Genomic DNA, 12,742 nt, shown 5'->3' on the forward strand with positions numbered 1-12,742 from the left:
ACATCATAAAACCAAACTACTTATACATGTAAAAGTAATTAATTAGCAAAAACAGCTTACTTAAAAGTAATTTGAAAAAAATGGTTATTTACAATTGCAAATAAAAGTAAATTTTGTCTTTGAAATTTTATACTTTACTTTGTAAGTAAGTAAAATATAAATTATATTATTAACTTTTTCAAAGAACAGTCATTTCATGTTGATTTAACATAAATTGCCTGTTTGTGGGCACTTCTGGGTAATACTTCAGGTAATACTCTGATGTATGCGGGCAGTGTTTGTTGTGGGACATTGTGAAAGGATTTTTTTCACGTATATTGTAGAGGGTGATTCTATTATAATTAGGGGCAAATATAGTCAGCATGCGGGTATACCAGTAGAGTAGAAACGGGTTCCCTGCCGCGTGAGATCCATTGTGCTAATAGGAGCTGCTAAACAGTCATTGATTTTTTTTTTTGAGTAGAAATAGGTTAGTGGCCATAATAAAACTTTGGCGGGGCAGGGGAGGAGGGAGCATAATTTCTTGCTAAGCTACTGGATGCTACCACGCATGCAAACCTTGACTAAGTCACTGTTTGTTAGAGCTCAGTTTTTCTAATGTTTTTTTCTATGTATTTGCCTTTTCAGTCAAATATTTTGTAATGGTAATATGACGCAATATAATATTTTTGGTATCCGCTACGATATTGACTGTTAAAACAGTTTTCAAAATATTATTAAAATAAATCATTTAAACTATCTAATATATTCTATATGATAAAAGAAGTATTTATCAGATATAACCTTTTTTTACATTTTATTATATACAATCTATTTGAAATAAGATAGTAAGAAAAGCTGGTCAATCTTTTACTAAAGGTTGTGGGCACCCCAATAACCTTCTTTTTGTTGCGTTGGTGTCCAACCTGCACAAGGAAGATTAGAAAAATAAAATCTTATTCAATTCAAACAGTGCTTTAGAATAAACTTGTAATTTTTTTCAAATGTTAGTTTGACTTTGTCCTGGAATCTTGGGATTAATTTTTCACTACCTTCCAGACTAGCTAGAGCTCTGAAACTCTCAGAATTTTTGTAAATTTGATAAACGTACATGATGAAAGTTTACCGTAAAGGGATTGGGCATATTTGCATCTATGCTGCTGCTTTTTGCTTCTCTTATTAAGGCGGTACACTACCAAATATTTTAAATTCTTTATTACTTGAAATAAAAGATGAATTTTATGTTAATACAAAATACATAAATTGAGAATGATTTTTATACTTTATCTTATTCAAAGTTAATAAAAAAAGAGATTGGAGCAAAAGTTTTAAATTTTGAAATCTCATTCCCTAGAAAGTATTATAATAAAGATATCCTGAAAATTTGAAGTGATTTGCTCGACAGGTGCACAAGATATCATGATTTTAATAACACCATGTTTCGCAAAAAGCAAAAACAGAGAAACGCAAAAGAAAATTAAATAATTAAAAGCTAATAAAATCCAGCAGAATAAGCTTGGCATGGCTCTTGTTCAGCTTCCTTATCATTAAACCCTTTTTATTGGTGGCGCAACTTCTGTCGTCGAGTTTTTGCAGTTAGCGTAGACTTAATTGTACATTAGAGTGTGACACGGTATCGGGAATTGCGGTAATACCGTGGGGATGGAAAAAAAATTACGGTAATACCGCGGTAACGGTCATAATAGGCTCGGTTATACCGCGGTAGCGGTAACAGATCTGAATTTATTTCCGCGGTAACGGTTATTAATTTGTCATCTGGATACATAAAATGGATAAATTAAAGTTAAGCAAACATATTTCAAAAAACGATGATAGTATAAGTTAGGTCGAAAATCCGGGAACCAGCCATGTTTGGCCGTTTTTCTTAAAGGTGAATGTTGACAATGTTTTTAGTGAGCACGTTCTTTGTTCGAAGTGTAAAGCTCTACTAAAATGGAAATCCCGAGATGGTACAAGTGGTTTGAAAGCTCACAAAAAATCGTGTGTGGGGAAAACAGAGTTGCCGAAAATAACCAGGTTTGCTGTGTCAACCTCTGAAACTGTTAAAAAAATATCGACAACAGAAAAAACTGAGCTGGTTAATGTAATTTCGAACATGTGTGCTACTGACATTTGACCATTTTCAATTGTAGAAGGTGTTGGTTTTAGAAAATTTGCAGAGAAATTGATTTCAATTGGAGCTAAACATGGAAATGTTTCTGTTGATGATATTCTTCCTTCTGCTCGAACTGTTTATCGTCATGTTTATAATGAAGCAAAAAAGAAACGAGCTGAGCTTAGAAAAGTATTTGAGAAGCAGAAACGTTTTGCTGTAACGACTGATTTGTGGACACACGTACAGACAACAATGCCACACATCACAATTACAGTACTCTATATCAACGACCAATGGAAATTGTGCTCATATATCATTGCAACAAGATCAATGGAAGAAAAACACACAGGTGAGATTATTATAATTTTTATTGATTTAAATACTCGATGGTTTCCAAAATATTTATTTATTTAAACGAAATGGTTTTAAAAATATTTCTTTAATAATATTAAACCACATGATTTGATTAGTATTTTAAAACCACATGGTTACAAATGTCTTTTTTAAAACCAAATGGTTTCATAAATATTTCTTTACTTAAGTTAAACCACATGGTTTCATAAATATTTATTTGGCTTGTCGATTCTCTTCTCTTGTCAATTTAAAAATTAGTTTATTGTAATAACTTTTCACAAAGCTTTCATCAATTGAAATCTTATTTCAATGTTATTGGTAATGTCAATCTTGTATCTTTTATTTTAATTAACGTTTCATAAATATTTTATTATTATTACATTTAGCTGAAAATATTAAATCCGTTACCAAAGAAATTCTAGAAGAAATGGGAGCATGGCGAAGTGACAATTATTATGTAACTGACAATGGCTCAAATGTTAAAGCTGCTTTTAAAGATCAAATTTGTATTCCATGCTGTCGACACAACCTAAATTTGGTTTTGGTTCATGGTCTAGAAGTGAAAGATGTCCCTGCTTCGGTTTTGGAAATCATTAGTCTTATTGGCACATGCAAGAAAATAGTGACACATATAAAACGTTCAAAAATTCAACATGAACTACAAACATCGGTTAAACAATCTGTTTCAACAAGGTGGAATTCTCAACTCACTATGTTGCAATCAGTGTTGACAAATATTAAAGATTTAACAACTTTGTCAGCAAGAGAACAAGATAAAAAACTTCAAAGAAAATTATTCGATTTGAACGAGACTTTATTGAAAGATAAACTAAATTCTCATCCTTTTACTGCAACTCATCCTTTTACTAATCCTTTTATTGTGACTGTTCCTAAAGTGCACTAAAAATTTTTATTCGTCCTTTTTATTTCTCGAACATCAGTTATTTGGAATTCGCTTCCTTCATCTTGTTTTCCTGATTCATAAAATTTAAAATATTTTAAGTCGTCTGTCAATCGTTATCTTGCTCTATAAACTTTATCTTTTCTCTTCTACTAACTTCCAACTCTAATAGTGGTTGCTTGCAGCCTTGTTGAAAGTAAAGATGTAGAAAAATAATTCTGTTTGAATAATTTAATTGATACTCAAATAATGAGAAGTTTTTATTTTCAATACTGAACAGTGTTATTAAATTAATTGCAGTGCAATAACATTTTAAAAATAGCGAACCATTCATATACAAACACAAAATCAACCGCACCATCATTAATGCAAATTACGGTTGGTCCGACAGCAAGTTTAATTAAATTGCGCAAACATTGGCTTTACCGCCTATTAAACGCAATTGGGCCAACTAATGCAAACTGTGGTTGGTTCAAAAGCTCATTCAATGACGTTGTGGCGACTAACACAAAAAGTGGTTGGTTTAACAATACAATCTAATTGAGAACTAGTCAAACAAACATCATTTACAGACCATTAACGTATAGAAAAAAATTCAATAGAAACTAATGTAGACATCTCGTAAAAATTGCTTGAAAATGACAAATTTGAGTTTGAATGCAGAAAACGTAACCTCAAATACACTTAAAGTTCATGCAGTTATCAAAACAGACTATCATTCCTGAATGTATTGATAATCAGGCTGAAAAGAATATTACCCAGATATAATTTCCTTCAACTTCACAAAAAAAAAAGGTCAAGAGAACTTGGGTTTTGTTATGAGCAAGCTTCAAATTTTTTTTAGTATTATTTAGAAAAATTAAGCAACGGAACATTTTTTGGGGTGTTGTTCAAAATACGGCAATATTTTTTTAGGATTTTGCGAAGTATTTTTTTTATTTGTGAAAATCAGATCCATGAAAAAAACTAGAACTACCGAAAGGTTCAAAAAGATGACATTAAAAAAGATGGCGCACTTGACATTGACTTGAGATTAACACTTGACATTAGGATTTCTCCGAAATCCTTCTGCCAAGTGCGCTAAAAATGAAACAATAAAATCAAATATCATTTGATTGTTGGATCTTTTTGTTCTAGCTTTATTTAAAGAGTTTTAAGTTAAAAGTTGTAAGTATCCATTAACTAAACAAAGGATAAATACCATACACAAAAAGAGAGTTTTTCAATCCGCTCACTAAATATTATGCGAAAGGGTCAGCATGTTTATAAAATAACTGTTCAAAATTAACTACATATATTAATAGTTTTAATTGATATAAAAGTTAAAATAATTTATTTTATAAAAGCTAGGTTTCATTATATATATATATATATATATATATATATATATATATATATATATATATATATATATATATATATATATATATATATATATATATATATATATATATATATATATATATATATATATGTTATATATATGTTATTTACTATTTATAAACTATAACTTCAAAAAACTCTATCGAATCAATAAAATTTTCAAGGTTATTTAAAATGTTTTTAATAAATATTGTCAGAATACTCGAATCTTATAAGGCTAGCTTAAAACTATAATTAAACTTGGTTTATCGTTTCATGTACTATGCCTTCTGTTATAAAAGCGTAATAGTTTTGTAATTTCTTGTTCGACGTTTTTTTGAAGCTCAGTCGAATCGTTTGTATCAGAAACGTCGTTTGTTTGAAATTCTAATAAAGGTTCTGATATAGTTGGAAGAGGCGCGTCTTTTAGTAACCCGTTTTTAGATTTGGAACATATTGGACTTGATTCTTGAGTAAATTTTGTTTTTACGGGGCGACTACATTGATAGATTGACTGCTGTGTTTGGGGTTTAGCAAAATTGTTGTGTATGAATACATTAGAGTAATTAATTTTCTTTTTAAGACTACCATTATTTTCATTGTTTTCATTATTTTCATCGGTTTCATTTTCTGCTTCTTCAATAACTTCATGAAAGCTCTTATCCTTTTTTCTATTTGATGTAACAGAGCTAAATTCATTACGCTGAATTTTATTTGGTATTGGGTAAACTTCAAAATAAAGACTTCTAGATCTAATCAAGTTTCTTTCGTTTCCTTTTGACAGCATAATATTTAAAAATGGCTTCATTATCTTTAGAGCATTTACCTCACTGTATTTATCAATTTTCTGTGGATATTTGTCGTCAACTTGTCGATGTTCTATTAGCGGATTTCGTATCATTTTTTTTTAAACAAATTAAAGTAGAAAAAGTGCTAAAATAAAAAAAGTTACACATTTCCTCAACGTAAATTTAAATATACCAATTCAAATATTACAGCACTTTTTATTAGTTGTATAATATAAACATTGGAACTCAAAAATGTTGCATTTCCTATATACATACATACATACATACATACATACATACATACATACATACATACATACATACATACATACATACATACATACATACATACATACATACATACATACATACATACATACATACATACATACATACATACATACATACATACATACATACATACATACATACATACATATATTCATACATATATATATATATATGTATATATATATATATATATATATATATATATATATATATATAATCTGATATATATATATATATATATATATATATATATATATATTATCTCATATTTATAATCATATCTTAATTTTCACCTGTAGTATTACCTTGCGGTAAAAGTTTTATTGCTTGTATAAATTTGCTATTATTGTTTGAGATATAATTTTAAATCGATTGCGCAGTGGGAGAGAAATTTACGTTATCCTTTAATCGTTAAAACAAATAAAAGTTGATTAGTCACAAGTCAAACGCAAAGAACTGTCATTAAAAAGTCATTGAAGCAAAAACTAGTAATCGCTTTAAAGTTAATTAAATTAACAGTATTTGTACGTTGTCCAAGTAGCCGGACGATAATTAAACACTGCAGGTTTTGATATATTCGAGTAAATTTTCTGTATCCGGTAGACACGTTAAAAATTTTTGAAAAGCATTTAGCGCTACAAATTTCTTCTCTGTTACTTCAAATATTTCTGAAATCAAGTTAACTTCTATTAGTAAAACATGATTTTGTTTTATTTAGCTAATTGTCAATATTGTAAAATTGATTTCAGATGCCCAATATTTATTGAATACTTAAAAAATCATTGCCATACTTTTATTTTTCGTCGGTAGTCATTGAGAAATAATGAATCAGAAATTAAAGTCATTTAAAGCTTAACTGATGATTTCTTAAGATAATTTTTAAACAATTTGCCATAACAAATTGTATAACAGTATAAAAAACAAACATAAATTTCTACAAAAGTATATAGTTTATATAAAAATTGTAAGCATAAATGAAATAAAAGTTTTGTCCATCGATTTACAGCTTTTTTATTTTTTTTTGCGTGTTTTCACTAATTATATTTGGTAGCGAAAGCATGTTCTTACATTTTAATTATCTAATAATTTTGAATCCACAGAAAAAAATTTTAACAAATAAAAAGCTTTCTAATCGAGCAAAAAGCTTTCTAATGAACTTAAGATTTCTAATCAAACAAAAATTAGTTTATGATTAAGTTTTCACACGGCTTTTTTAACGCAATTCGGCCAATAGAGATTCCAGACGCTATTAAAACTTAAAAGTTTAAAATTTAAATGTTTTTGGTCAAGATTTTATACTAGCTTTGTTTTGCTGATTTAAATTTAATTCAATAATAATAAAATTTAAAGTTATTGCTTTAAATTTAATTATGCAATTTCATCCAAAATAATATTATATATTTTATATATAGAATTCGTATAAAATTTAGTTACTTACTCTTTGTTATCTTTATTTTGATTTTCAATGATATAAATTTCAATATATGAGGAAAAAATAAAAGTTAAAAGCTTACTTTATACTTAATAATGACCAATAAAATTATTACTGTAATGATAGGTAACTTTGCACAACAGTCGGAAAAAGTTGCACAATGACATATCTGCTCTCTAGCGATTGAAAGTTTATACTACAACTGCAAAGTGGTCTAGAACTCGACACTTGGTTCTAGTCACAAAAATTGGGTGAAGTAGTAATTATAACGAAAATCCTACAAACACTAGTATTTTTAGCGAACTTAGAAAAAAGCAACAAAAATTATATGTTGCAGCATTAATCTGTGCAGAAGTTCAGAATTGAACGCAAATTTGTATCACTTTTTTGCTTAAATATGATTCTTTGTGTTCATCAAATTAAATTTGTTTAAAACAAAATTTTATACCAGCTAAGTAAAATTTTTTAGCAACGAAACTTAGTAACGAAACTTAGCAACGAAACTTAGCAACGAAACTTAGCAACGAAACTTAGCAACGAAACTTAGCAACGAAACTTAGTAACGAAAAATTGAGTTCTTTTTATTTTCTTTACTCATATTTCGTAGTAAATTAAATACTTAAAAAATACAAATATGGTTACTGAACTAATACTGATCTTATCTTTAAAACCTTTTAAAAAGTGTAATAAATGTATGTAAAAGATGTTATCCTTTACCTACACTTATATATAAAATATGTAAATGTATGTAACAGATGTAATAAAAGACAGTATAATGTACAGTTACATTATATGTTGAACAACTTAGTAGAAGTATTACGGGGTGGCTGGCGAGTTAAACAGTTTTAACGTCCATTTTTAAAATATGCTGAAAATTGCTATTGAAAAATAAAATCTTTTTCCAACTTGGTTAAAAAGCTATTGCATAAAGTTTACCAACAAGTTATATTTGCCCCTGCAGGGAACATTGAATAACAAATGAATAAATGGAAATGCATGATATGGAGTTTAGATAAATCTTTAATACTACTAACAAAATATTACATCGTGGATAAACAAAAGATAAAATGTTTATAGATAAATGAAAATTAGTTTTCAATGTTCTGCTTTTTAGTTTAGTTTTTATTAGTATGTGAACCATTTTTTGTGTGAGACCATTGCTTGCAACCTTAACACTGAATCCAGCTCCCTACAGCTAGACTTAGAATAAATTTCCCAACACACACAAAGCAACTATATACCTAGTTGCTTTTAAATAATTTGATTTGTTAAAACGGTTATATAAGACATCAAAGAAATTCGATGCCAGCATTGGTAAGGAAGGCGGCGTAAACTTCCTGACTTGAAAGATAAGTCTTCTTGAAGCACCTTAATTACAGAAAAAAAAGTAAAAAAAAATAGTTGTACAAAAATTGAAAGTGCGTTTCTGATCATTTTTTAATTTTCTACTCTTTTTACACAAAGCATAAATCAAGTTCTTGTTAAGTGTATTTCAACGAAAGAATTTCAGAATCTTTCAAAGTGTAATTGTTTTTTCTTTATTGGAAACACATTATTGTTTCAGATAATATAATATATCAAACTTTAGAGTTCATTATTGATTTCTATCATCTTTGCCAAAAACTATGAAAATAAATATAAAAAAATTCTTGTATAATCTGCATTTCGTGCGTGTCATTTTTTTTTAAGAAAAATAGCTGTATTGCGATATTTTAATATTTGAAGTTACTGCTTTCTTATTAAAGAAGCAGAATAAATGAAATAGCTTTTTTTATTTTTGTTAGATCAAATTATTAGCCAAAAAGTGTCTTTAAGCAGTTAATTTAATAATCTATTTTCCCATAATATGTTCCATTTTGACTCCATTGGTTTAAACATCGAAAAATTTTAAATACTATAAGTTAGAACATCTGTCAAGTTAATGAGATTCCCGAAGAAAAGTTATGAGATTTAAGTTATTAGAGGAAAATTTTGAAATTTTAAAACTCAACAAATTAACTAGTTCAGATGATACCGAATGAAATATAGCTATTAAATTATATAAACTTATAAAAGATATTGTCAAACAAGGAATTTATCCTAACGCGCTAAAAAAAAATGCTAAAAGTGATTCCGATATTCAAAGGAAATACTAATGTTAAAAACTATTGTTTATATCTATTCTATTAGTGTTATTATTATTAGTATTAGTATTAAGAATTGCTGTAACTGGTGTGAGCCAGTGAGTGTGGTATTAACACACTATGACAACCGATTTGCTTGATTGCTGCTCATCTAGCAATCAAGACCTGCTTTAAAACTGTTAACTGATTGTGCTTTAACAAACGCGCTTGGCAAGCTATTCCACAAATTAGCCGATCTGTTAAATAAAAAGTTTTCACGACAGGCTTGCTTAGTGATTTCTTTGACATATTTAAACCTGTTTGAGTTTATTGAATAATAATTTTTTTGATTGTTTCCAAATCGTTAAAACCGTTGAAGAATTTAAAAAGTTGAATCATATCTCCTCGTTGCCTCCTTTTTGTCAAGGTAGTCAAGTCGAGAGCTTTTAGACAATATTCATAGTTGATTATTTTAAGTGATGGTATTAATTGAGTTGCACGATGTTGGACTCTTTCTAATAACTCGAATAGGTGACCAAACTTGTACTGCAAACTCCAACAGTGGCTGCACAAAAGAAACATAAAGTATTCTCAGCAGTCTAATATCTAAGCAAACAAAGCATTTTTTAATCCGACCCAACATTTGGTTGGCTTTGCCTACGCATTTTATAACATGATTTTTCCATTTCAGATTGCTTGAGAAGAATACTCCAAGATCACTTTCAGATTCTGTTATGTTTAACTTTTGTTCATTGATATAAAGGGGTGATTTTTTGTTATTCCGGCCAAAGTGCATGACCATACATTTTGAAATATTAAATTTCACAAGCCAGTCTTAAGTCCACTTAAAAGCTAAATCAAGATCTGATTGCAAAGAAAGAGTTGATGCACTGGAAAGCATTTCATTCAAAATTTTGGTGTCATCTGCATACAGCTTGGTTAGATTTTTTAGAGTTTCGGGCAAATCATTTATAAATAGTACAAACAAGAGTGGTCCACTGGTAATTTCTGCCCAAGAGGATACATTTTCGCCAATCACAACTCTTTGTTTTCTTTCTTTTAAAAATGCTTCAATCCATTGTATTGTCAGACCAGATACTCCATAAGCTGTAAGTTCAAGCAACAATCTTTTATGTGGCACTGTGTCAAATGCCCTGGCAAAATCCAAAAAAGATGACAAAACCGTGCTGTTGCTTGAATATTAGTTTGAACTTATATAGAAAAGTTTCAAGTTTACATCTGATTATACCTTCCATTATTTTACATGCACTTGAGGTGAGTGATACCGTTCGGTAGTTTCCTGCTAAGGTTTTTTTTGCCTTTTTTGTACAGAGGAGTGATATTTGCTGATCTAAATTGCACTGGTTTGCTGGTTTTAAACGATTCTTAAAAAATATACGTAAGTGGAATGGCAAAGGCTGATGCACAATTCTTTAAAATAGATGAATGTAAATTAACAACACCACTTGATTTGTTATCTTTTAAGTTTTTTAATCTTAGATAGACATCTTCATATGTAAAATCTTCATTTTTCATAATGAATGTTTCAGTAGTTTTTAAATCAAAAGAAGTAAGTGGACCATCATCTTCTTTCACAAATGCAGCTTGAAAATTTTTGTTTAAGATATCAGCAATATCTTTTGAATTTTGAGTGGTTATACCATTTTCTCCCTTTAATGCTTTTATAGTATCTTTGACTGCTTGTTGATTGTTTATGTAGCTGTAGAGAAGCTTTGGATTCTTGATGGCTCTTTTTCCAGATTAAACTCAAAATTTTGTCTCACTTGTTTAATCTCGTCTGTTACATTTTTCCAAATCATTTTTTATTTAGATTTCAAAACAGGGTCTTTCCATTTACAAGAGCAGTTTTTATATCTTAAATTCTGTTTGCTTCTAATAAGAAACTTTAACCTAGCATTAACTCAGGCTAGTAAACGACCGGAACTATGGCCGGGGCCAGGTTTGATAACACATAGCCGCGACCGGGGATGAGTTTATGATCAGTGCTGCATTAATATTGATAGATCCTATAAAAATGTTATCTTTAATTAAAATTTATGATATGAATTTTATTTAAAAACAATATTTTATAGGATCTATCAATTTTCATGCAGCCCCGGCCGGGTTTATGACCGGGGTTGCATTTATATTGATAGATCCTATAAAAGTATTGTTTTTAATTATAACTCATATCATAAATTTCAATCAAAAATAACATTTTTATAGGATCTATCAATATTAATGCAGCGTGGAACATAAACTCATCCCCGGTCGCGGCTTTGTGTTATCAAACTTGGCCCCGGCCATAGCCCCGGTCGTTTACTAACCCAGGCTGGTCTAATTTTTAAAGAGTTAAATGTCTTTTTAATTGGAGTAAAATGATTACATGCCACCTCAGTATAAAAAATCAGTTCATCAAATATTTCTTGTACGTTTTTGTTATTGAAGCATTGTATCCAGTCAACATTTGAAATTAGATCAGATATTAGTTCAAAATTGGAATTAGCAAACATAAATCTTTGCTTACTTTTATTGTCACGGATTGACTTTATCAGAAAAGATGAAACTGAAACATATTATAAGATGGCCTCTGGTTATATTTCCCAGAACAAATTTTGAATCTATTTCGTTAACACTCGCTGACTGAGTTGTAAAGATTAAATCTAAGGTACTCCCAAGTTGTTCATCTGACAGCTGGAAAGTTGGTATGTTAATATGCCGATAAAGAAAATTATCATTTAAAATATCTGTAAATTTATAATCAATTCCATTCTCATTTGAAATTGCATCAACACAGCCATTTGACCAGTTGATTGATGGGAAATTGAAGTCGCCCATGATTAGTAAGTCTTTGAACTTATTTTTATCTATATATTTGCATGCCAGGCCAAAAACCGCATCAAATTCAGCTATATCCAAAAATCATTTGGCCTGTAGATACATCCAAGTAAATATCTGTCATAATCAAAATAAACAACTGCCCACACTTGTTCTAGTTTACAGGCAACAGCATCATTTAGTTCATAGGAGTCTTATGAGTTGTCTATATATAAACAAACACCACCGCCTTTTCATCTGTCTGATCTGTCTTTTCTGTACAAATGGTAACCTTCAATGTTTACAACTGAATCACTTTTAAACCATGTCTTAGTCACAGAAATTACATTTGGTTTGTATTGTTCAATTACCACTTTAAACTCATTTACTTGTTATCGAGCGAGATAGCATTTTGGTATAAACATGATAGCTTTTTAATTTCATTGCAATCTGACACTGAATTATGTATAAAATTATTAATCTGATTTCTTTTTGAATTTGATGATCTTATTGTCACGGATGCCATACCAAAAGGGGTCATTGTCCGGTCTTGCTTGATTCATTTTATTTCTTTCAGTTCTGAGGTTAAAATCTTGGAGT

General features: G+C 29.3%; 1 long non-coding RNA gene across 1 annotated transcript; it reads right to left on the bottom strand.

The window, feature by feature from the left end:
- Window positions 1-5,054: 5,054 nt before the first annotated feature.
- Window positions 5,055-6,529, bottom strand: LOC105848308 (uncharacterized). Its single transcript, XR_010640694.1, has 2 exons — window positions 6,085-6,529; window positions 5,055-5,645 (listed from the first exon to the last, which is right to left on the bottom strand). It is a non-coding gene; the product is annotated as an uncharacterized LOC105848308 (long non-coding RNA).
- Between the last annotated feature and the right edge of the window lie 6,213 nt (window positions 6,530-12,742).

This window comes from Hydra vulgaris, chromosome 09 (genome assembly GCF_038396675.1).
Source record: "Hydra vulgaris chromosome 09, alternate assembly HydraT2T_AEP".
Taxonomy (NCBI): Eukaryota; Metazoa; Cnidaria; class Hydrozoa; order Anthoathecata; family Hydridae; genus Hydra; species Hydra vulgaris.